Consider the following 22,966-nt stretch of genomic DNA (forward strand, 5'->3'; position numbering starts at 1 on the left):
AAAGAAAGAAAGAAAGAAAGAAAGAAAGAAAGAAAAAGAAAGAAAGAAAGAAATCAACAAAAAAGTGAACAAAGCGAAGAAATAAAAAAGATCGAAAAAAGACTCAATAATGTGAAACTAAGAAGAAAAATGAAAAAATATGAAAGAAGGAAGCAGCAGAAAATAAAAAATGATAAAAGAAAGAAAAACATTTAAAATTAAAGAAAGTGAAAGAGACGACAGAAAGCAATAAGGAAAAAAAAAGAAAAGCAGAAAAAAAGGGAAGAAATAAAGAAAGAAGAAACAGAAAAAGAAAAAAGCTGAAAGAAAGAATAAAAGAAAGAAAGAAAATCAAAGATAGAAACCAACAAAATAAAAAAGAGAAGAAAAAAGAAAAGAAGAAACAAAGAAAGCAAAAAGAAACAGAAACAGGGAAAGAAAGCAGAAAGAGATAAAAATGAAAGTGAGAAAGCAGAAAAGGAAGAAAGGAAGGAAATGAAAAGACAGAAATCAACAAGAAAATGAAAAAGGAGAGGTAAAAGAAAAGATAAGAAAAGGCTCAGTAACATGAAATGAAGAAGAAAAATGAAAAAAAATACAAATGAAAGAAAGAAGAAAGCAACAAGAAAACAAAACAAAAAAAGGAATGAAACAAGAAAGAAACAAAAAAAAAGAAACCAGAAATACAGACACAAGAAAAATTAAATGAAAATTTGAAAGGAAAAAAGCAAAAAAGAAAGAAGAAATACAGAAAGCAACAACAACAACAAAAAAAAAAAAAAACAGGGAAAAGAAAGAAAAAAGATAAAAGATTGAAGAAAGAAAGAAAGCTGAAAGAAATCAACAAGAAAATGAAAAAAGTGAAAAAAAAGATGAAAAAGCAACTCAATAACATGAAACCAAGAAGAAAAAATTTTTAAAAAGAAAAAAAAAAAAAGAAAGCAACAAGAAACAAAAAAAGGAAAAAAAGGAAAAAATATAAAAAATGAAGAAAGAAAGAAAAGATGAAAGCGAAGATAAAAACATGAATGAAAGAAAAAACAAGACACAAAGAAACAAGAAAAAGAGGAAAAAATGAAGAAAAGAAGAATAAAAGAAAAGAAGAAAGGAAGCAACAAGAAACAGAAAAAGAAAGCAAAATGATTAAAAAATGAAACAAAAAGGAAAGAACGAAAGAAAGGAAACATCAAAAGACAGAAATCAACAAAGAAAATGAAAAAAGAGAAGGAAAAAGAAAAGAAGAAACAAAAATCAAGCTACAAGAAACAGAAACAGAAAGCAAAAAGGTATAAAAATGAAAGCAGGAAAGGAATTCGGAAGGAATTCAGAAGGAATTTGGAAGGAAGGAAGGAATTTGGAAGGAAGGAAGGAAGGAAGGAAGGAATTCGGAAGGAAGGAAGGAATTCGGAAGGAAGGAAGGAAGGAATTCGGAAGGAAGGAATTCGGAAGGAAGGAAGGAAGGAAGGAAGGAAGGAAGGAAGGAAGGAATTCGGAAGGAAGGAATTCAGAAGGAAGGAATTCGGAATTCGGAAGGGAGGAAGGGAGGGAGGGAGGGAGGGAGGAAAGACCCGAAAGCAACAAGGAATATATGAAGAAAAGTAGAATAGAAGAAAGAAAAAAGAAAGAAAGAGAGCAAAAAGAAACAATAAAAAAGGGAAAAAGAGGAAGAAAAAACATTAAAAAATGAAGAAAGCAGGCAAGGAAAAAGAAAATAAAAATGAAAGAACAAAAGAAAGAAGAAAGGAAGAAAATTAAAAGACAGATATCAAAAAGAAAATGAATGTGATGTAAAAAGAAAAGAAAGAAAGCAAGACTAAATAGCACGAAACCAACAAGAAAATAAAAGAAAAAAATAGAGGATGAATAAAAGAAACAATGAAGTAAGAAAAAAAATAACAGAAAGACACAAGTAAAAATAAAAGAGAAAAAGAAAGAAAGAAGAAAGACAGAAAGGAACAAAAAACAGAAAAAAGCGAGAAAAAAGATTTTAAAATTAAGAAAGACAAAAGGGTTCTGTAACATGAAGCGAAAAAGAAAAAAGAAAAAGAAAGAAAGAAGGAAAAAAAGCAAGCAGGCAGGCAGGAAAGACTCAATAACATGAAACCAAGAAGAAAAATGGGAAAAAAAAAGGAGGAAAGAAGAAAGCAACAAGAAAATAAAAAGAAAGAATCGAAAGAAAAACCATACAGAATGAAGAAAGCAAGCAAGCAAAAAGATATAAAAATGAAAGGAAGAAAGCAGGAAAGGAAGAAAGGAAGGAAATGAAAAAGAAATCAACAAGAAATTGAAAAAGGAGAAGAAAAAAGAAAAGAAGAAACAACGAAGAAAGAGTAAATAACATGAAACCAACAAGAAAATAACAGACAAACAAAAAGAAAAAAAAGAAGAAAGAAAAAAAGAAGAAAGAAAAAAAGAAATGCACGAGAAAAAATAAATGAAAAAAGAAAGCAAAAAGAGAAAGACAGAAAGAAACAAAACACAAAAAGAAAACTTAAAAAAGATTAATAAAATGAAGAAAGAAAGACTCAATACCATGAAACCTACAAGAAATAGGCAAAAAGAAAGAAAGAGATAAAGAAGAAATCAACAAGAAAAAAAAGAAAAAAAAGAAAGAAAGAAAAAGGAAGAAAGAAAAAAAAAGAACAGAAAGAAGGACACAAGAATAAAAAGTAAAAAAAAGAAAGAAAGAAGCAAGAAAGCAACAAAAACCCAAAAAAACCAAAAGGGAAAAAAAAGGTTTAAAAATAAAGAAAGCTAAGAGAAATCAACAAGAAAATGAAAAAAGCAAAGAAAAATTAAAGAAAGAAAGACTCAATAACATGAAATCAAGAAGAAAAATGGAAAAAAAGAAGGAAAAAAGAAAGAAGAAACAAAAAAAAGGAAATAAAGAAAGAAAAATCATTTTAAAATGAAGAAAGAAAGAAAAAAAGAAAGCAAAAAGATAAAAACATGAACAAAAGAAAGAAACAAGAGAAGGAGAAAGAAGAAAACTATAATAAAGGAAAAGAAGAAAGAAAAAGCAAGCAACAAGGAACAGAAAAAGAAAGAAAGCAAAAAGATAAAATGAAAGCAAGTAAGCAGGAAAGGAAGAAAGGAAGGAAAAAAGGAAGAAAAAAGGAAAGAAAGAAAATGGAAATGGAAAGACCGAAATCAACAAGAAAATGAAAGACGTGAAGAAAAAGAAGAAAGAAAGAAAGAAAGACTCCATAACATGAAACCAACAAGAAAAATGAAAAAGAAAGAAAAAAGCAACAAGGAAAAGAAAAAAAAAGAAAGAAAAATCATTAAAAAATGAAGAACGCAAGCAAGCAAAAAGATAATAAAAATGAAAGAAGAAAGAAAGGAAGAAAATCATAAGACAGAAATCAACAAGAAAATGAAAAAAGGGCAGAAAAAAGAAAAGAAGAAACAAAGAAGAAAGAAAGACTAAATAGCATGAAACCAACAAGAAAATAAATGTAAAATAAGACAAAAAAAAGAAGGAAAGGAAGAAAGACAAAAAAGAAGAGAAAGAAAGAAGATGAAAGAAAACAAAAAGAGAAAGCAAGCAAAAAGGAAAGAAAGAAGACAGAAAGCAACAAAAAAAGAATAAAAAGGAAAAAGAAAGCAAAAAGAGAAAAATAAAAAGAAGAATGGAAGAAAGCAACAAGAAACAAAAACAGAAAAAAAGAGAAAAAACATAAAGAATGAAGAAATAAAGACAGTAAAAAGACAGGAAATAAAGAGAAAAAAAGAAAGAGAAAAGAAGGGAAGAAAGAAAGAAAGAAAATGAAAAGACAGAAATCATCAAGAAAATGAAAAAAGTGAAGAAAAAAGAAAAGAAGAAAGAAACAAAAAAACAAAGAAAGAAAGCAAGAGTGCATAATATGAAACCAATAAGAAAATGAAAAGAAAAAGAAAAAAAACAAAGGAAGAAAGAAGCAAGGAAAAAGAAAAAAAAAAACAGAAAGAAAGACACAAGAAAAAAAAACAAAAGACGCAAATAAATAAAGCAAAAAGAGAAAGAAGGAAGACAGAAAGCAACAAAAAAAACAGGAAAAAGAAAGAAAAAAAGATAAAAGAATGAAGAAAGAAAGAAAGAAAGAAAGCTAAAAAAAATCAAGAAAATGAAAAAAGCAAAAAAAAGGTAAAAGATAAAAGAAAGAAAGACTCAATAACGGGAGACCAAGAAGAAAAATGGAAAAAAGAAATGAAGAAGAAAGCAGCAAGAAACAATTTAAAAAACCCAAGAAAGATGAAATATTCAAAAATGAAGAAAGAAAGGAAAAAGTAAAAAGATGATAAAAATGAAAGAAAGGAAGAAAAAAAGAAAGACTAAAAACATGAAACCAAAAAGAAAATAAATGTTAAGAAAAGTCAAAAAAGAAGAAAGAAAGAAAGAAAGAAGGAAGAAAGAAAATGACAGAAAGAAAGACACGAGAAAAAATAAAAGTACAAGAGAAACAAAGAAAGCAAAACAAGAAAGAAAGACGAAAGACAGAAAGCAACCAAAAAAAAGAAAAGAGGTAAAAAAATGAAGAAGGAAAGAAAACAAAAAGAAATCAACAAGAAAATTTAAAAAGTGAAGAAAAAGGAAAGAAGAAATACTAAGTAACGTGAAATGAAACAAAATAAAAAGAGAAAAAGAATCAAGAAAGAAAAAAGAAAAAAAAAGAAAGACACAAAAAAATAAAAGAAGAAAAAGGGATGAAAGACAGAAAGCAACAGAAAAAAGGGAAAAAGAAAGAAAAAAGATGAAAGAATGAAGAAAGAAAGAAAGCTAAAAGAAATCAAGACGAAAATGAAACCCTTGTGCCACTGCGGGACCTTGTGCAGCCAAGGAGAGCATTGTGAGAGTGCGGGGCCAGGGAACCAAGGGACCATTGGGACCTTGTGGGGCCTCCTGGACTCAAGGGACCATTGCCACACTGGGGGGCCTCATGGAATGAAGGGTCCATTGTGCCACTGCAGAACCAAGGACACCATGGTCACACTGCGGGGCCCATGGAACCAAGGGACCATTGGGACACCCCGTGGCCTCATCCTCTGGAATTTCAACAGATCTGAGGGATGGCAGCACCTGCAGGCAGCACGGAAGGATTCTGGGGAGAACCTTTGATCCCTGCTCCAAAGGAAATCAGAGAAAGACTCCTGGTCAGATAAAGGCACCTTTTCCTTTTCCTTTTCCTTTTCCTTTCCCTTTCCCTTTTCCTTTTCCTTTTCCTTTCCCTTTCCCTTTCCCTTTTCCTTTTCCTTTTCCTTTCCCTTTTCCTTTTCCTTTTCCTTTCCTTGTGTAAACTGTTGACCTGCCTGTAAGGTGCAGCAAAAGCTTTGCAGGGTTTGGTTCAAGGTCCCCAAGGTTGGAACAGGGAAGTGTTCGAGTCCCTTCTAAGAGAAGGCTTGCAGTCTTTGTGCCATGGCTGCCTGGGATCCATGGAACAAGTGTGTTCTGGCAGACTCTGGGACCTCGAGAGCAATTCCATGCAGAAGGCAGCACTGGCCCTGCACCCTGGTGGGAGCAGCGTGGTACGGATGGGAAACGGGCAGCTGGGTGTGCAGTGGGAACCTCGAGCCAGGTCATAGAAGGCCAGGCTTTAGCTTTGAACACAGCAGCACAAAAAGCAGAATGAATGACCTTGCCTAGAAATCACGGAAGGACAAAGGGTGACCATATGGACTGATTTGAACTCTGGGTTTGGAATAATACCCGCCCAGGGAGCCACATGGAAGGGAAGGGCACAGAGGTCTCCAGTGAGTACAAAAAGCAATCAGTCCCCTACTGCAGAGTGTGCCAAAGCCAAAAGAAGTGGCCCTGATGCCTTTGTAAAGCCCATGGGTTTGGAGACTCCCCAGTTAATCCAGGGAATCCATTGGCTGACCAAACAGCTCAAGAGGGTGCTGAAAAAGCTCTCCTTGCACTAATACCTAGCAAAAACTGGAATGTTCTGCAACAAAAACCAGATTCCAGTGATCAGGACAGGCAGTCAGCCCCAGCAGCAGCAGCAGCTACGGAAAATCCCAGCAGGTGATTGGTAACCCCGTGTGGGCAGGTAATTGTAGCTCCACAATTAATGTAGAACGGAACTAAAACATCAGCAAACACATGAGGAAATGGAGAATATGGTGACCAGTTTACAAAGGCATCTAGTAAGCACAAAAATGGCAAAAAATAATAGGTCAGTTGTTGAGAAAGATGGGATTGGTTTTGAAGGAAGAAGGCTGCCTCCAGGGCTGGTTAAATGGGAATCACCAGGGGATTTTGGCCAACTGATTTTGCAGAAGTGCCCAGGCAGAAGGGGGACTGGCACATTTTGGTATAGGTGCATCCTTTTTCTGGATGGCCAGAAGCTTTCCCATGTGGCTCCAACAAGACAAGGGAAGTCTCAGAAGCTTTGCTGAAATGAATATTTAATAGCACTGGGACTAACTCCTGTAAGCCTTAAAAGGTGCATGGTTCTCAACAGATCATTGGGGCTGGACTCGCCTGTACATCCTTTCCAACCAGGAGATGCGGTGTGCATCAGAACCTGGAATTTTGGAACAATCCAGCCAAAGTGGAAGGGACCATCTCAAGTCCTCCTGGTAACCTACACTGCACTCAAGGTAGAAGGAATCCAACTCAGGGTTCATCACATGCGGGTAAAACCAGCGAGCACACATTAAACACAGCAGAAACAAGACTGACTGACACCATGGGGTTTGGGGTTTTTACATAAATCCTATTGTTTTAGGTATTGAATATGATTTTCTAAGGGGATAGTATTTATTGGATCTAGATGAAGATGATCAATAATTGGGTATCTATAATAATAATAGAAACTATGTTCCTGACTTCTGGGAAGGGAAATGCGGTTTTCAAAGTCAGTGCGAGATGTTGGCAGATGACAGAATGTAACCCCTGTAACAGCTTGTTTGCCAACACCAACCTCTGCAGAAAATCCAGTTCCGTGGGGAGCTTCAGTCAGCAATTTGACAAAAATCTGGGAACGCGTGTGGGAAGGAAATAGCACCCAGGGCACCTGGACAGGGATGGAAGGAGAATATTCCTTACCATGGACACATCAGAACAATACTGCTGAGAATTGTAACATTTCCAAAGCGTATCTGGAAATTAGCTCAGGAAATATTGATCAGCTGACAGATTGCACTGATACCCCCTGGGGCTGTCAAATTCCAGCAGTATGGAATCGCCCTCAGACAGGACACTGGGAATGTTTCCAGCCAGTTCAGGGGTGTCTGGGCTGGGAAGGGAGCCCAGGCCTCCCACAGGACCCCTTAGAGGTGGGTATAAAAGATCCTGATTTAACAAGGTCAAGGCCAAAGGATCCCAGGACAAAGGAGAAGTGGGATTGCCCTGGGGCAGACACTTGAGCTGTTTGGAATGCTGAGGTCCAGCGGCTCCTGGCTGTGGCCCAGGCTCTGAGGCTGGGCTGTGTTTGTAGAAATGATTCTGCCTTTCTCAGGGACACCTGGGCTCAGCCAACAAACAACGAGCCTTGGAGAGGCACAGAGTGTCAGCAGGACACAGTCAGATCCTTAGGAGCCCCAGGATGGGTGGGAAGGGATGGAATTTGGAGCACACGTTTGCCCCTGGGAGAATCAGGAGCACCATGGACACTGGGGGTATGAACGTTCCGTCCCTCGTGCAAGGAGTCACCACTGGGAACCCGACTGTGGGGAAAGGTTAAAGGGGATGGAACTGGGAAACATCCCAGTGTGGGAACTACAGCGGGATGGATTTTAGAATCCATCTCTGCTCCGCAAAGATCTGCCTTTAGGAACAGACCAGCCACACACCTTTGGGCTCTGCAAATGGGAACTTTAGTGAATGCAGCTCCTTTGGGGTTTGCTGAAATAAAGGAACAATTGCCAGCCACAGCTAAAATGACCTTCCAGAGCAGATTGGCTTTAGCCCTATTGCTGCTACATGGACAGGGAGTGTGTGGATTCTTGAACTGAAACAGCAACACTTGTTGTGTGCACATTCCAAATGTGATGCTGGATTGGATGATCGGGTAGAGAGGATAAAATCGGTTGCTGCGTCCAGCAGGGAATTAAGGGGAAGGTTAGACAGTAACTGGTTGGATAAAATATTTAGAGGACTTGGATTTCCCCTGACTGATGGTTGGCCTCACTTTTGCAAAGTCTTATTGGGATCACAGCAATACTTGTGCTTATGACACTTGCTTTGAGCTGTGTAAAGAACATGGTTGTGAAAGTAGCTGAGGAACTCGTGGGATGTGAGTAAAGGAGCAGAGTGAGGCTCACGAAGGCTTGAAGGGAAGAGAAGCTTCCCAACCCTCCCAGGGGGGGAAATTTGCCTGATGAAAAACCGTTTGCACCTGGTGGGTTCATACAATGCTTCTTCTCCAAAAGCCACTGGCCATGGAACCGCACAAGGCTGATTCTGTAGGCAGCAACCAGCCCAGGTGTGCCAACTTTCACCAGTTCACCGGGCAGTCAGGGCTGGCTTTGGGGTCAGCGACCACCAGGGACCCCCAAAGAGACCCCCAGGGCAGAAGAAGGGATGTGCAAAGGGGTGGGGGAAATCTGCAATGATTTTGGGGCAATGATGATCGTGTGTGTGTTTCTTGTGGGACAATCTGGGAATGTGTCTGTGAAACAGAGTCTGCAAACAGGAACATTCCTGAACTCGGCACACACGACTTTGGGAGGGGCTCTCCCCTCGTGCATCCGGCCCAATAAAGAATGCTGCTGCTTCGTGCTGCACTGGTGCTGAGGAGGTTTCGTTTCACTGAAGTTTTGGTAACACCTCTGTGCCTGTGTCACAGACCCACAGAGCAGCTGTGATGTCAGAAAGGGGCTGTGTGACATCACAGAGTGGGCTGTGACATCACAGGGTATTGGTGTGACATCACAGAGAGGGCTGGGCCATCCCAGAACAGGCTGTGACATCACAGAGTGGGTTGTGACATCACTGGGTGGCTGTATGACATCATAGAGTAATCTGTGACATCATGGAGCAGGTCTGTGACATCACAGAGTGGTGCTGTGACATCAGAGAGTGGGCTGTGACATCACAGCTTGGGCTCTGAAATCACAGGGCAGAGGTCAGACATCATCTAGCAGACTATGACATCACAGAGCAATTGTGACATCATAGAGTCAGCTGTGACATCACAGGGCAGAGTTGTGACATCAGAGATAGGGCTGTTACATCATAGGGCACTTCTGTGACATCACAGAGTGGCCATGTGACATGACAGAACAGGCTGTGACATCACAGAGCAATTGTGACATCACAGGGTGGCTGTATGACATCATAGAGTCAGCTGTGACATCACAGAGTGGGCTGTGATATCACAGGGCAGAGGTCTGACATCATAGAGCGGACTATGACAACACTGAGTGGTTGTGACATCACAGCATGGCTGTGTGACGTCCCAGGGTGGCTGTGTGACATCCCAGGGGGTTGGATGCCATGGCAACCCTCAGCAGTTCCAGTGCCCTTGGAAACCCCCCTAGGACCCATTGCTGCAGTCAGGCTCCGTGGCCACTTGCCCGCAGAGCTGTGGCTGCCCTCGGCTGCCATGGCAGCCCTCAGGACAGAGCGGTGCCGGGGCTGGTGCCAGCTACAATTGCAGTGACACTCGCTGATGCCCTCAGGTGCCACGGCAGTGGCCACAGGGACCCGTTCCTCACTTTGGTGCCACGGACACCAACACTTGGCCCCGCTGCCATGGGCATTGGCACAGTCACCTGCACTCAGGGCCCGTGGCCGGGCACTGCTGCCATGGACACGGGCACGGAGCCCTGGGCCACAGGCGGCTGCCGTGGCCACCAGCCCAAGGTCCCGTGGCCAGGGCCAGGGCCATGGAAAGGAACCCGTGGAGCTGTGATGATGCTGGGTGGCCATGGGGTGCTGCTGTGGGCTGGGCCAGAGGGAATTTCCTTGCCAGCCCTTTCTCTGGGGCTGTGTTTGGCTCTGTGCTGAGCACAGCGTTGCTCACACTGAGATGGTTTTGTTCTTGCTGAGCTTGCACAGAGCCAAGGCCTTTCCTGCCCCTCGTCCGGCCACGCTGGCGAGGGGCTGGGGGTGCAGGGCAGCTTGGCAGGGGTCACAGCCAGGACAGGTGACCCCAACTGACCCCAGGCATATCCCAGACCACAGGACATCATGGCCAGTGTATGAAGTGGGGGGAACAAGGAGGAAGGGAGGACATTTGGAGTGAGGGTTTTTGTCTTCCCGCCTCAGGCAGGATGGGGCCCTGTTTTGCTGGTGGGCAGGGTCAGCACCAAAGACACAGACACCAACTGAAGGAATTGTGTAATTTATAGAATGCAAAGCTGCAAAAAGTCACAGAAGCATAAGCTCAGCAAAGCACATAATCATTAGCAAAGAATCACAGCAGGAGCAGCTCAGCAATGCCCCCAATCATCAGTGCCAAAGATTGCCTGCAGTGATTAACCAAGATCCAGCCCCAGTTGCCCTCAGACTTTACCATCACCCAGAGCCACCCATCAGCTGGGGGAAGCTGTCCCAGCCAAGGACTGGAGAGCCACTCCCGGACACTGGGAATTCCTGCAGCTGCCTCCAGCCACAGCTGAGGCTCCAACCCCGCTGGGAGAGGGCCCAGCTTTGACAGTGCTGGAGAAACAAACTGACAGCACTTCCAGTGCGGGAACATCTGCTTTCATCCTCCTCTTGGCTTCCTCCTAAGCCTGGCCAGGGCTCAAGGAGGAGCCAAGGCAGCTGACTTTGACCATACAGCCCCAAACAAGGCCAGATGTGGGATTTCATGGCCTTGTCCCAGCTGCCCGCAGTGCCCAGGCCGTGCTGGCCGTGCTCAGAGCTGGGCCCAAAGCTGCCCAGCATTGCTGCCTTTGGGAGCAGAGCAGGAGGGCAGGACATGTGCCCAGCCTGCAGCCAGCCATGGCACAGCCACCTCCTCAGCAGCTGCCCAGAGCCCAAAAGCAGCTTGGCAGCCACTGCAGAATTCCCTGCAGCCGCCCCAGCAAAGGGGGAACCTTTGGTGCCCGGCCAGGCCGTGCCATGCCCAGCTCTGGCAGCATCCCCCTGGCTCTGGACTCACCTGCACACTGGGCGTGGAGCATGTCTTTGGAGAAGGTGCCACAATCAAAGGCCATCATCTTCAGCTGCCGCTGGCCAGCTCCAGGAAGAGGTTGTTGTCCTTGAGCTCGTCCTTGGTGTCTCCAGCAGCAGCAGCCCCACCTGCTACAGCTTCTCCAGGGGCTCCTTCTCCTTCCCTGGGGCCACACCAGGCTCTCAGGGTTCTGCCCAGGGCCCCAGCCATCAATGAACCAGACAAGCAAAACCAGGGGGATGGTGGCCACCAGTGCTTGCCAGAGCAGGCCTCCAGCTCAGCTGCAGCCCAAGAGCTGCGTTTTCCCTTCTGATGCTCCCTGCTCAGAGCTACAGGCAGGACAAAAGAGTCTGCTTTGCTTTGCCACTGATTGCCAAGAGATGGGTGGGGCTGTTACCTGCCAGGCCCCTGGATCACACTGTGCCCGTGGGTCTCTGCCATCCTCTAGGGCACATGAACACCCTGCAGCCAAGGCTCACTGAAGAGCTCTTCCAAGGACAGCCTGGCCAAGGGCTGCATGGACAAGCACCTCTTCAGAACATCCTGACACTCTGGGCACAGAAACCAGGAACCACCAGGCAGCTGCAGAAGGATCCTGCCCGCTTTGCCCCCCGCTCCCGTGCCCAGGCCATGCTGGCTGTGCCCAGAGCTGTGCCTAAACTTGCCCATGCATTCTGTGCTTTGGAGGGCAGCAGGAGAGCAGGACATGTGCCACCTGCTCAGAGCTGCCAGAGCGGGATGCTCCTGAGCCCGCTGCTGCCTCCCAGCACTGCTATTCCCCCCGTGCCGCAGAGATGAGGGATCCACACAAAAGGGACCAGACCAGGAGCCGACACTTTCATTGCCTGCCAGAAATGGGTCTCATTTTGCTCTGCATTCCTTTCCTAGCAGGTGTTATCTATTAAAAACAAGAGAAAAAAGAAAAGAACCAGAAGAAGTAGGAGAGATGAAAACAAAACGCAAATGTGGAGTGAAAAGTCTTCTGCAACTTTGGATTCAGAGGTGATTGATATTTTTGAAAAGAGAACTCAGTTATTTACCTTTTTTCTTGTTTCATTCAGTACTTACATTGTTTTCACTCCTTCCTTCCTTCCTTCCTTCCTTCCTTCCTTCCTTCCTTCCTTCCTTCCTTCCGAATTCCTTCCTTCCTTCCTTCCTTCCTTCCAAATTCCTTCCTTCCTTCCTTCCTTCCTTCCCCTTCCTTCCTTCCTTCCTTCCTTCCTTCCTTCCTTCCTTCCTTCCTTCCTTCCTTCCTCCCTTCCTCCCTTCCTTCCTTCCTTCCGAATTCCTTCCGAATTCCTTCCTTCCTTCCAAATTCCTTCCTTCCTTCCTTCCTTCCGAATTCCTTCCGAATTCCTTCCTTCCTTCCGAATTCCTTCCTTCCTTCCTTCCTTCCGAATTCCTTCCGAATTCCTTCCGAATTCCTTCCGAATTCCTTCCTTCCTTCCGAATTCCTTCCGAATTCCTTCCTCCCTCCCTCCCTTCCTTCCTTCCTTCCGAATTCCTTCCAAATTCCTTCCTTCCGAATTCCTTCCGAATTCCTTCCGAATTCCTTCCGAATTCCTTCCTTCCCTCCTTCCATCCTTCCGAATTCCTTCCTTCCTTCCAAATTCCTTCTGAATTCCTTCCTTCTGAATTCCTTCCGAATTCCTTCCTTCCTTCCGAATTCCTTCCTACCTTCCTTCCGAATTCCTTCCTTCCGAATTCCTTCCGAATTCCTTCCTTCTTTCCGAATTCCTTCCAAATTCTTTCCTTCCTTCCTTCCTTCCTTCCGAATTCCTTCCAAATTCCTTCCGAATTCCTTCCGAATTCCTTCCGAATTCCTTCCTTCCGATTTCCTTCCTTCCTTCCTTCCTTCCAAATTCCTTCCTTCCTTCCTTCCTTCCTTCCTTCCTTCCTTCCTTCCGAATTCCTTCCTTCCGTAATTCCTTCCTTCCTTCCGAATTCAGAATTCCTTCCTTCCGAATTCCTTCCTTCCTTTTGAATTCCTTCCTCCCTTCCTTCCGAATTCCTTCCGAATTCCTTCCTTCCGAATTCCTTCCGAATTCCTTCCTTCCTTCCTTCCTTCCTTCCTTCTGAATTCCTTCCGAATTCCTTCCTTCCGAATTCCTTCCTTCCTTCCGAATTCCTTCCTTCCTTCCGAATTCCTTCCTTCCTTCCTTCCTTCCAAATTCCTTCCTTCCTTCCTTCCTTCCTTCTGTCCTTCTGAATTCCTTCCTTCCTTCCTTCCTTCCTTCCTTCCTTCTGAATTCCTTCCGAATTCCTTCTTTCCTTCCTTCCGAATTCCTTCCTTCCGAATTCCTTCCTAATTCCTTCCTAATTCCTTCCTAATTCCTTCCTAATTCCTTCCTTCCGAATTCCTTCCTTCCGAATTCATAATTCCTTCCTTCCAAATTCCTTCCAAATTCCTTCCAAATTCCGAATTCCTTCCTTCCTTCCTTCCGAATTCCTTCCTTCCGAATTCCTTCCTTCCTTCTGAATTCCTTCCGAATTCCGAGTTCCGAATTCCGAGTTCCGAATTCCTTCCTTCCTCCCTCCCTCCCTCCTCACGCCATTGAAGGGGTGCAAAGCAGCAGGATCCCCTCCCGGTTTGGGGACCCCACACTCTCCCAAAATGTGGGGACTTCACCTCAGAACCCCAAGTTGCGGGGGATTTATGGCACCTTCCCCAAATTCAGTGCAACCTCCCAGAAGCCTCTTAGAGGCCCCAAAATTGTCAAAAAGCAGCAGGAATCTCCCCAAAAGTGGCTCCTGCTTTTCATACCTGGAGTGTCCTACTCCAAGTGCCCAAACCACCCCATCCCTTCCAAACTTCATCCCACCCCCACGATCCCATCCCATCCCATCCCATCCCATCCCATCCCACCTGTTGGGGTTTTAGGAGCTCTCCTGGGGGTTTTTTTCTGTTAAAGGAATTTCCCCCCTACATGTTGCTAGGTTGACAAATTAATGGGTACTTAAGAAAAACAAAAGAGCTACCCATTGGGATGCATCTGGCTACTCTTTTGTTTCACCTGGGTGGAGGACAGTTGGTCCCCGAATGCTGGAGAGGGAGACTGGTTTTCGTCGGCTGCTTTTCCTTCTGCTGGACAAACCCCAGGATCCCCAGCCTGCCTTCCCTGCCCCGCTGGGAACCAGGACGCAGCCACCCTGCCCCTGCCGTTGCTTTGAGCCTTCACTACATTGTAGCCCTGCTTGCCCTGCCTGCCCAGACCTCCGGGGGGTTCCCCGCTTGAATACATCGCGTCTGTCACCCGGAATTTGTGCTCGTCCCTGCCGCTCCAGCCTGCTGTTCCCGAGGGTCCGGCCGGACACCGGGATCGGCTGCCCAGGGGTTTGTGAAGCCTTTGTTCCATCCCTCCCCGGGATCCCAGGACACCGGTGCCGCGCGCTCCCCGAGCTCGCTCCGGAGCGCCCCCTGCAGCCGCGGGGGAACCATCGCACCTGCCCTGCTCACCGGGAGCCGCCAGCGCCCCTGCCGGCTGCGAGCGGAACTGCACCCGAGGGGAAAGGGCCTGACAGCCGAGAAGGCTGGCACTGGGTTTGTGTTTGCTGTTACTGCCATAGTTATTGTTGTTTTGTTTGACTGGTTATATATATAATAGTAAAGAACTGTTATTCCTATTTCCCACATCTTTGCCTAAAAGCCCCTTGATTTCAAAATTATAATAACTTAGAGGGAAAGGGGGTAGCATCTGCCATTCCAAGGGAGGCTCCTGCCTTCCTTAGCAGACACCTGTCTTTCAAATTGAGACACCATCCCATCCCATCCCATCCCATCCCATCCCATCCCATCCCGTCCCGTCCCATCCCACCCCTCCTGGACACCAATTCCCCTTCTGTGCTTCCTGACTCCCCACAGCCGGGCCTTGGGGCTGACGGATCGAGCCATTTGGGGCTGCCATCAACACATTGGGGCTGGCATTGAGTTTATTGGAGGCACCCGCTCAATCCCGCCATCCCAAATGGGAGCTTGGAACCTCTCCTCAGGCCTTGCTGTGCCCATGGGCTCACCTGAAGTCCCAAAATGAGAGCCAGGGCCCCACAGCCCATTCAGAACCTCTCAACATTGCCAGAAACAGCAGCATCCTTCCCAAAATGGGCTCCCCGCATCCCTGACAATAGGTCCCCCTTCCAAGCACCAGAGCCCCCATCTCAGAACCCCTCCCGAAGCATTGGGGGGACCCCAAAACTGCCTCAGGAACGGGACATACCCTGAAATCCCTTCAGGAATGTGGGATACCCCAGAACCCACTGAGGAACAGGGTCCCCCCAGCCTCATCATGCGCAGTCTTCAGCTGTCTCAGCCAGAGCCCATCCCGCCCTCAGCAGCCCCAGCCCAGCCCAGCCCAGCCCAGCCCTCTTGGGCAGGAAGCCCCAGTGTCCAAGCTGGCCTGGGACACTTGCAGGGATGTGGGGGCAGCCGCAGCTTCTCGGGCCCGCTTCTGCCAGGCCCTGAGTGCCCTGCCAGGGAACCATTGCTGCCCCACATCCCATCTCCGCCTGCCCTCGGGCAGCGGGAAGCCGTTCCCTGGGGCCCAGCCCCGCAGGCCCTTGGCAAGAGTCTCTCTTTGTGTGGCCGCAGCGCAGCGGCCGCAGCTCGGAGCTGCCCTTTGTGTCCCCGCCGGCAGCTGGCAGAGCTGGCGGGGCCGGGCCAGGGCCGGGCCAGCCCCGGCCTTCCCGGCTCTGGGACACAGCGGCGGCAGCCCCAGCCTTCCATCCCTGCACATGCTCCCACACAAGCCTCCAGAGCCGCAGCCAGGCAACGCAACTGACCAACCGCTGACTCCCCAGCCTGGCCTGATGGCCATTCCTCTGCCCACACCTCGGCCAAGCTCCCCTTGGCCACCTCCTGAGCCACAGTGCCACAGACAAGTGGCACATACACGTACAGAGCTCTGCCCAGAGCTGGCAGGGAACGTTCATTCAACAGAAAAACCACCAAGAAAAAGAGAACTGCCCCCAGCAGAGCTGTTCCCTCCTGCAGTAGTTACACCTGCACACTCACAGTGCCTGAGACTGCAAGCAATGAGCATTCCCTGGGCACATGTGCAGCCCAAGCAGCTCGAGGACAGCCTTGCAGCAGGACTGCTCTCAGCTGAGCCAAAAAGGCCCCTCTGGCAGCTCTATGATTCGCCCCAAACCGGGCCAAGAGACACTTCCCAGACAAAGTCCAAGAAGCGGGTGTTTGCTTTATTCAGCGCGCTGGGTGTGTGAGGATCACTCCTCCTAACACCCACCCCAGGCACACGGCAGATTACAAGATGTGGTTCCATTTCATGCATATTCATTGTTTTCCCTAGAAAAGGTGTGGTTATGCAAACCATTTCTCAGATCTCGTAGTACTCTCAGAACTCAGTAGCACACGCGGAGCACGGGCGCAGGGCTCCCTGGTGGTCACGCTGAGGAGGGCTCGGTGGCCATTTGATGAAGGCTGAACATCTTCTTCGCTCTGCACTTTTTACGTTTCTCCTCTCAGCATGCACAGTGTCTTGTCAGCTCTTTCAGCAGTTTCTTCACTGGTTTCAGAAGCTTTGTTCCTCATTTCTGCAAGCTTTGTTCCCTGTCTCTTGCCAAGTTGTTCAGATGGCTTCTACACCAGTTACAGTGTATTTTATTCTTGCCCAAATACGCCTAAGTACAATGATTTTAACCCTTTCACTTGGGCTTGGCACACACTGGAGGAGGGCGTCTGTTTTCAATGAGGAAACTCAGGACTTATGAATGTATTGTGATGTTGGCTTTTCGCATGTTACATAATGTTAGAAAAACTTTACCTCAATGATATAGAATGTCTACTCTTTATGTAGTCAGTTTAGAAAAGATATGCAGAGAAAGTCTTTACATTCCTGGAGTATCTTATCAGAGAAGAAGAAAACCAAAAACCAAAGAGAAGAATTTTTGGAGGGAGCAGAGACGGAATGGAGCAAAAGAGGAAGATAAGGCTGATGGGATGATACATAGAAACTCCAAAGAATTTATGTATCATGCATGATTGTGATGAATATGCAATAAGAGATTATTGCTTTTAAAGGCAACCTTTTGGATGTAAAGCTGTGCCTTTGGCTCTCTGCCAAAGCACCCAGCCATAATACCCTTTTTGCTGTTGCCTCCTAATTGTCCCTTTTATTAAACTTTTTTAAAATTTTACAAAGAATGAACCTCATTTTTCACATCAGGGGTTTTAGATTGCTTCAAAAAAACCCCCAAGAACCCTCCCTCTGCCTGAGTGCAGCCAGTTCTCCAAGCAAAGCAGGTCCAAGGTGAGTGAGGAGAGACAGGATGGGCTTGGGAATGTGGAGCAGGGTTGTCCACACTGGGTCAGACCTCAAGGCACAGCTTCTGTGACCAGGCCAGACCTCCTTTGGAGAGACCCTGGATCAATAGTCACAGAATGCTGCAATCACCTCTTCTCTAAAGAGAAAAGTAATAAAATACACCCCTTAAAATAGGAATGAGTATTTCTTAGAAGCTCTTTGAAATATTTCTCCATAACTGAAGAAGTAAATGTTCCTAATGAACTGCACCAGGCCAGAGGGAAATCAAGGCAGAGCCAGGGTTTGTCAGCACTTGCTTGATCCTAATGAGCCCCGTGGTGCATTTGGGGCTGAGCCCTGGAAGCTCAGGGCCTGAGAGGAGATTGCACAAACCTTTCCAGGAGTCAAAGGCAGAGGAAACACCCAAAGTGTCTCGAGGCATTAATGGGTCCCACTGAGGTCCATCCCCAACACAGGCTCCTCATGGACTCCTTGGAGGAGAGAATTGGAGGCCAGGATTGCACAAAAACCTGTCAGAGCCTCAGTGTGGGAAGGAAAATCCAAAGTACCTTAAAACCCTTGAGTATCTCAGAGCATTAATGAGCCCCACTGAGTGTCAATGCAAAGCTCTCAAGGGACTCGTTAAAGTAATTGGAGATAATTGGAGGCCATGATTGCACAAACCTCTCAAAGACTCAGTGTCAAAAAGAAGTACTTAAATTACCCGAGTACCCTGAAGCATGAATGAGCCCCAGTGAGTGTTGTTACTGACAAAGAATCTCCAGGGACTCATTAGAGCAGATAATTGGGGGCCAGGATTGCACAAAGCTCTCAGAGACTCCCAGGCAAAAGCCAAAGCCAAAGTCCTTTGAAAACCCTGCAGTCCCTGGGAGCATTGAGGAGCCCCCAGGGCCATTCCTGACCAAGGCTCCCCAGGGACTCCTTCCAGCAGATCCCTGAGGCCACTGGGATGTGGGGGGATGCTGAGGGCAGGACAAGGGGCTGACAGTGCCCAGCCTTGCTGGGGCTGTGCCAGGAGGCCCCAGGGCCTCAGGACAAGGTGTCTCCTCCCAGCCCTTGGTGGCACAGACGCTGCTGTGCCCCAGGGCACCAAGACTTGGCTTCTCTTTGTCCCCCTGTCATCCCTGCCTCCAGTTCTCTGCTCTGACTGCAGCCTGGGGACACTTTCTCAGTCGTGTCCCTCACTGGGACCCATGAAAACTTCCAGAAACTTTGAAGTTCAATTCTGACTGGAATTCTTGAGAGGTTTGTGCCAGTCCCTGTCAGGGACTGATGTTCAGGGCCTCAGCACCAAGCCCCAAGAGGGTCATTCCAGTCCTTGTGCTGTGTCTGTGCTGCTGAGCTGGGCCGGGCTCCTGGCACAGAGGCAGCTCCTGGCAAGCGGCAGCCCTGCAGAGAGACAGCTCTGGCCAGGAGCAGCTCCTGGGCACAGCCCAGCAGGGCTGGGGCACTGCCTGCAGCCAGCCCGGGCACAGCACAGAGGCACACAGGGCTTAAACTCAGCCGGGGCTGGGAGCACAGAGCAGAGCTCACTGAGGGCTCCCCAGAGCAGAAATCCTCACAGCGTTTGAAACTGTCATTGTCTGGCTGTGGGAAGAGAAGCTGCAGTTCCTGGAGGCATCTCCTGAAGCTGGCCCATCCCACAGCTTTTAGGACCTTTCCGGAGCACTCTCAGAGTTGCTGCAGTCTGGGGGATGTGGCCCTAGGGCCGGGCTGGGTTGCCCTGCTGCAGCACCCGAGGCCCAGCACAAGGCAGCTCCTGTTGCCGGGCTCTGCTGCGGGGCTGAGCAGCCGGGGCTGCAGCCAGGGGTGCCCAGGGCTGTCCTGCAGAGCAGGGTCCTGCAGCCCAGGGCGCTGAGCTGGGGCAGGGACTCTGCTGCCTGCCAGGGGCAGCTCTCAGCCGGCCCGGGGAGCTGCTGCCAGCGCTGGGGGAGGAGCTGTGGGGGAAGGAGCGACCCTGAGCAGGGCAGGTGCTGCTGCTGAGAGCTGCTGCCTGGGGCAGGGCTGCTCCCAGCTCCAACCAGCCTGGGCACAGCTCTGGAGGACACTTCCCAAAGAAGGTAAGCCTGGGATTGCTGTAAAGATCAGGAGCTTTCCTGAGACTGTTTCGATTTCCTGCTTGGATCAGGGTGGGAAGGCTGGGGGATGAGAGAAGCAGAACAGGAGTTGTAATCCCAGAGTCACAGAACATTCTGAGTCTCTGCCCTGCCCTCTCAGGCACAGCACCACGTCTTCTCTTGTTTCTGCACTCCCCTGGTATTGTCACTGTTATCTGGTGCTCTCAGGGAGGCTCTGGGGTTTGCAGCAGCTGAGTCAGGCACTGACCTCGGGATTCCTGCCAGGCAGAGCTGTCCATGGCAATGGGGCGTCCAGGCTTCCCTGTGCCCTGTGGGGCTGTGGGCAAAGCAGTCCATGGGAAAGGGGAAGGAGCTGAGCCTCCCTCCCTGAGATACCATCATGGGCATACCCAGGACTCTCCTCGCTGTGTCCTCCCAAGCTCTGAGCTGCCCTCCTGAGTGCAAATCTGTGCCAGACCCTCTCGGAGTGCCCTGAATGTCCCCCGGGGAAGTGCAGAGATGCCATAGCTGAGGAAATGCTGCTGGGTTTGCCAAGGGCACCGTGAGTGCCCCTGGCAGAAGGGGGTGCTGAGACCTTGCCCAGAGACCTTTAGAGAGGGTGAGACATTCAGGGATCCCTCTGCTCTGGGCAGGGTCTGGTTTATCCCAGGGTGACCCGGGAGTGTGACTGTGCTCTGACTGCAGCCAAAGGGGCAAGCCCAGGGCACTTGGGAACAAGCCCATGCAGCCCCTCAACTTGCCCTCAGCCACAGGGAATCCTTTGCCTCTCACCTCTCTCAGTGGCAAACACGGAGTGCAGCAGAAATGCTGGGGATTTCTGACCTCAGAGAACCAGGAATGATGTGTGGGTAGGAAAAGAATTCCCTCAATCTCCTCCCTGCCATCCCTGTCCTGTAGACCTGGGAGTGCAGATGGTACCAAGCCTGTCTGCATGAGGAGTGGTTCCACTGACAAATCCTGACTATCCAGCCTTGTCCCTCCGCCACACGGCCACAAACCCAGGGCAGCAGGGCAGGGATGGCTCCTCGAGAGCCCCCACGCACTCTGAGTGTGCTCCTGGCACACTCAGACAGCACAAGTGGAGCTCAGGCAGGGCCCTGGGTGAAGGTTTTCTCAAAGCAGGAACAAGGGTGGGGGAGTCCCAGCAGGACAGTCTGCAGGGAATGGCACAGGTTTGGCTCCAAGCAGCCTGACCTGACTTGTGCCTGTCCTTTCTCCTTGAACAGGTGCCCATGGCCAGAGACAGCCAATGTCCAACAGCAGCTCCATCAGCCACTTCCTCCTGCTGCCATTGGCAGACACGCGGCAGCTGCAGCTCCTGCACTTCTGCCTCTTCCTGGGCATCTCCCTGGCTGCCCTCCTGGGCAACGGCCTCATCATCAGCGCCGGAGCCTGTGGCCAGCACCTGCACAGCCCCATGTTCTTCTTCCTGCTCAGCCTGGCCCTCACCGACCTGGGCTCCATCTGCACCACTGTCCCCAAAGCCATGCGCAATTCCCTCTGGGGCACCAGGCACATCTCCTACTCAGCATGTGCTGCTCAGGTGTTTTTCTTTCTGTTCTTCCTCTCAGCAGAGTATTTCCTCCTCACCATCATGTGCTACGACCGCTACGTGTCCATCTGCAAAGCCCTGCACTACGGGACCCTCCTGGGCAGCAGAGCTTGTGCCCACATGGCAGCAGCTGCCTGGGCCGGTGCCTTTCTCAATGCTCTCATGCACACGGCCAATACATTTTCCCTGCCCCTGGGCCAGGGCAATGCCCTGGGCCGTTCTTCTGTGAAATCCCACACATCCTCAAACTCTCCTGCTCCAAATCCTACCTCAGGGAACTTGGGCTCATCGCTGTCAGTGTCTGTTTGCTCTTTGGCTGTTTTGTGTTCATTGCTTTCTCCTGTGTGCAGATCTTCAGGGCCGTGCTGAGGATCCCCTCTGAGCAGGGACAGCACAAAGCCTTTTCCACGTGCCTCCTTCACCTGGCCGTGGTCTCCCTGGTCATCAGCACTGCCTTTTTTGCATACCTGAAGCCCCCCTCCATCTCCTCCCCATCCCTGGATGTGGCCCTGTCAGTTCTGTACTCAGTGGTGCCTCCAGCCCTGAACCCTCTCATCTACAGCCTGAGGAACCAGGAGCTCAAGGAGGCCCTGAGGAAACTGATGACTGGATACTTTTCAGAAGCAAAGAAGTGCCTGTTTTCTGCTGTATAGTTTTCAGAATGGAACTCATGACTGGCCCAGTCTGCCTTCTCAGGTCTTTGGTGGTGGTCAATGGCTTCTTCTCACCATGATGTTGTGCTCAGTGAAATGTTTTTATTCATCTCTCATCTAATTCCCTCTCTGCCTCTTGAATTTGATTCAGAAACTCTGTAAACTCTGTAAAATCTGTAAAATTTGTGCTATTGCTATATTTAAACAAAATAAACTACCTGTCAGGGCCTTGGTTATCTGGGATCCCAACTCTGACACCTGCATGAAGTTATAGGGGAGAGGGGGAAAAGAGTCCCAGCACAGCAGCACAACCAGGGACAATGACTCTTTCCACATCTGCTGTTCCACACTCTCCTCCCCAGCCCTTCTGTGGGTGCAGGGCCAGAGTGCTCGGGCAGCTCAGTCACTGTCCTGCTGTGTGTCCGTGCTTTGACCACAGGCAGGGACAGGCCACGGACACTGCTGGGACACAGCTGGGCTCCACCACAGCAGCTCCATCAGCAAAGGGCACCTCCCGGAGGCAGGGCAGGAAGGATTAGGTCTTATTTCGTAGTTGCCTCAGCAATAAAACCTAAGGGTCTCAATGTTTTGCTTGTTCTCCCAGGGCTCAGTGGGGTGAGATCAGGGTCCCAGGGTGGCCTTCAGGGGACTCAGATCTGGGTCAGCTTTTGTGTGTTGATGGCCAGTGCCCATCAGATGGTGAATGGTCAGTGCTGAACCCTCCTGGGGCTCTCCAGCTTGTGCCAGGGCTGATGGCAGAGGAATGTTTGTCTGGACGGCCTTGGGAACTGCCAGGAGAACACAGGGGAGCTGCAGGGACAGTGTGTGCCAGGGATCAGCAGTGAGTGGAGCTCACTGGGCACAGGCCTGTCCGGGCTGGGGTCACGCAGAGATAAAGGGCTGAATGTCTGCTGTGAGCCACGAGAGCTCTGCAGCCCAGGGGACACAGCAGGCACAGGGAAAGGAGTCTGGGCAGGGACTCGTCTGACCCTCGGGGAGCTTTCCCAGGAGGATCCAGGGCAGCCCCAAGGCCATGTGGCAGCCCTGGAACAAGGAGGCACCCCTGAGCAGCCTCCCTGGGCACAGCAGAGCCTGTGTGGGAGGGCTCAGTGCAGGGAGCACCAGCAGCTGCCTCTGTGTCACAGCTGCAGCAGCCGAGCCCAGCAGAGCCAGCCCATGGCCCCGGGCAGCACAGCCCCCGTGCTCTGCAGAGCAGCACCCCCAGCTCGGGGCTCTGGGCAGCAGGGCAGGGGCTGCAGCAGTGGCTGCTCAGACCAGCACAGACGTGTTCCCCTGGGAAAGGCTCTGTGGCAGCTGGCACGGGCCAGGAGCAGAGCAGGAGCCCGTGTGTGTGCACAGGAGCCCTGGCAAGAGGCTGCCC

The 22,966-nt window shown here is 48.7% G+C and overlaps 1 pseudogene; it reads left to right on the forward strand.

Moving 5' to 3' along the window:
* Positions 1-19,284: 19,284 nt before the first annotated feature.
* Positions 19,285-21,821, forward strand: LOC125336254 (annotated as a pseudogene).
* The last annotated feature ends 1,145 nt before the right edge of the window (positions 21,822-22,966 follow it).

Source organism: Corvus hawaiiensis, chromosome 20, assembly GCF_020740725.1.
Source record: "Corvus hawaiiensis isolate bCorHaw1 chromosome 20, bCorHaw1.pri.cur, whole genome shotgun sequence".
Classification (NCBI taxonomy): Eukaryota; Metazoa; Chordata; class Aves; order Passeriformes; family Corvidae; genus Corvus; species Corvus hawaiiensis.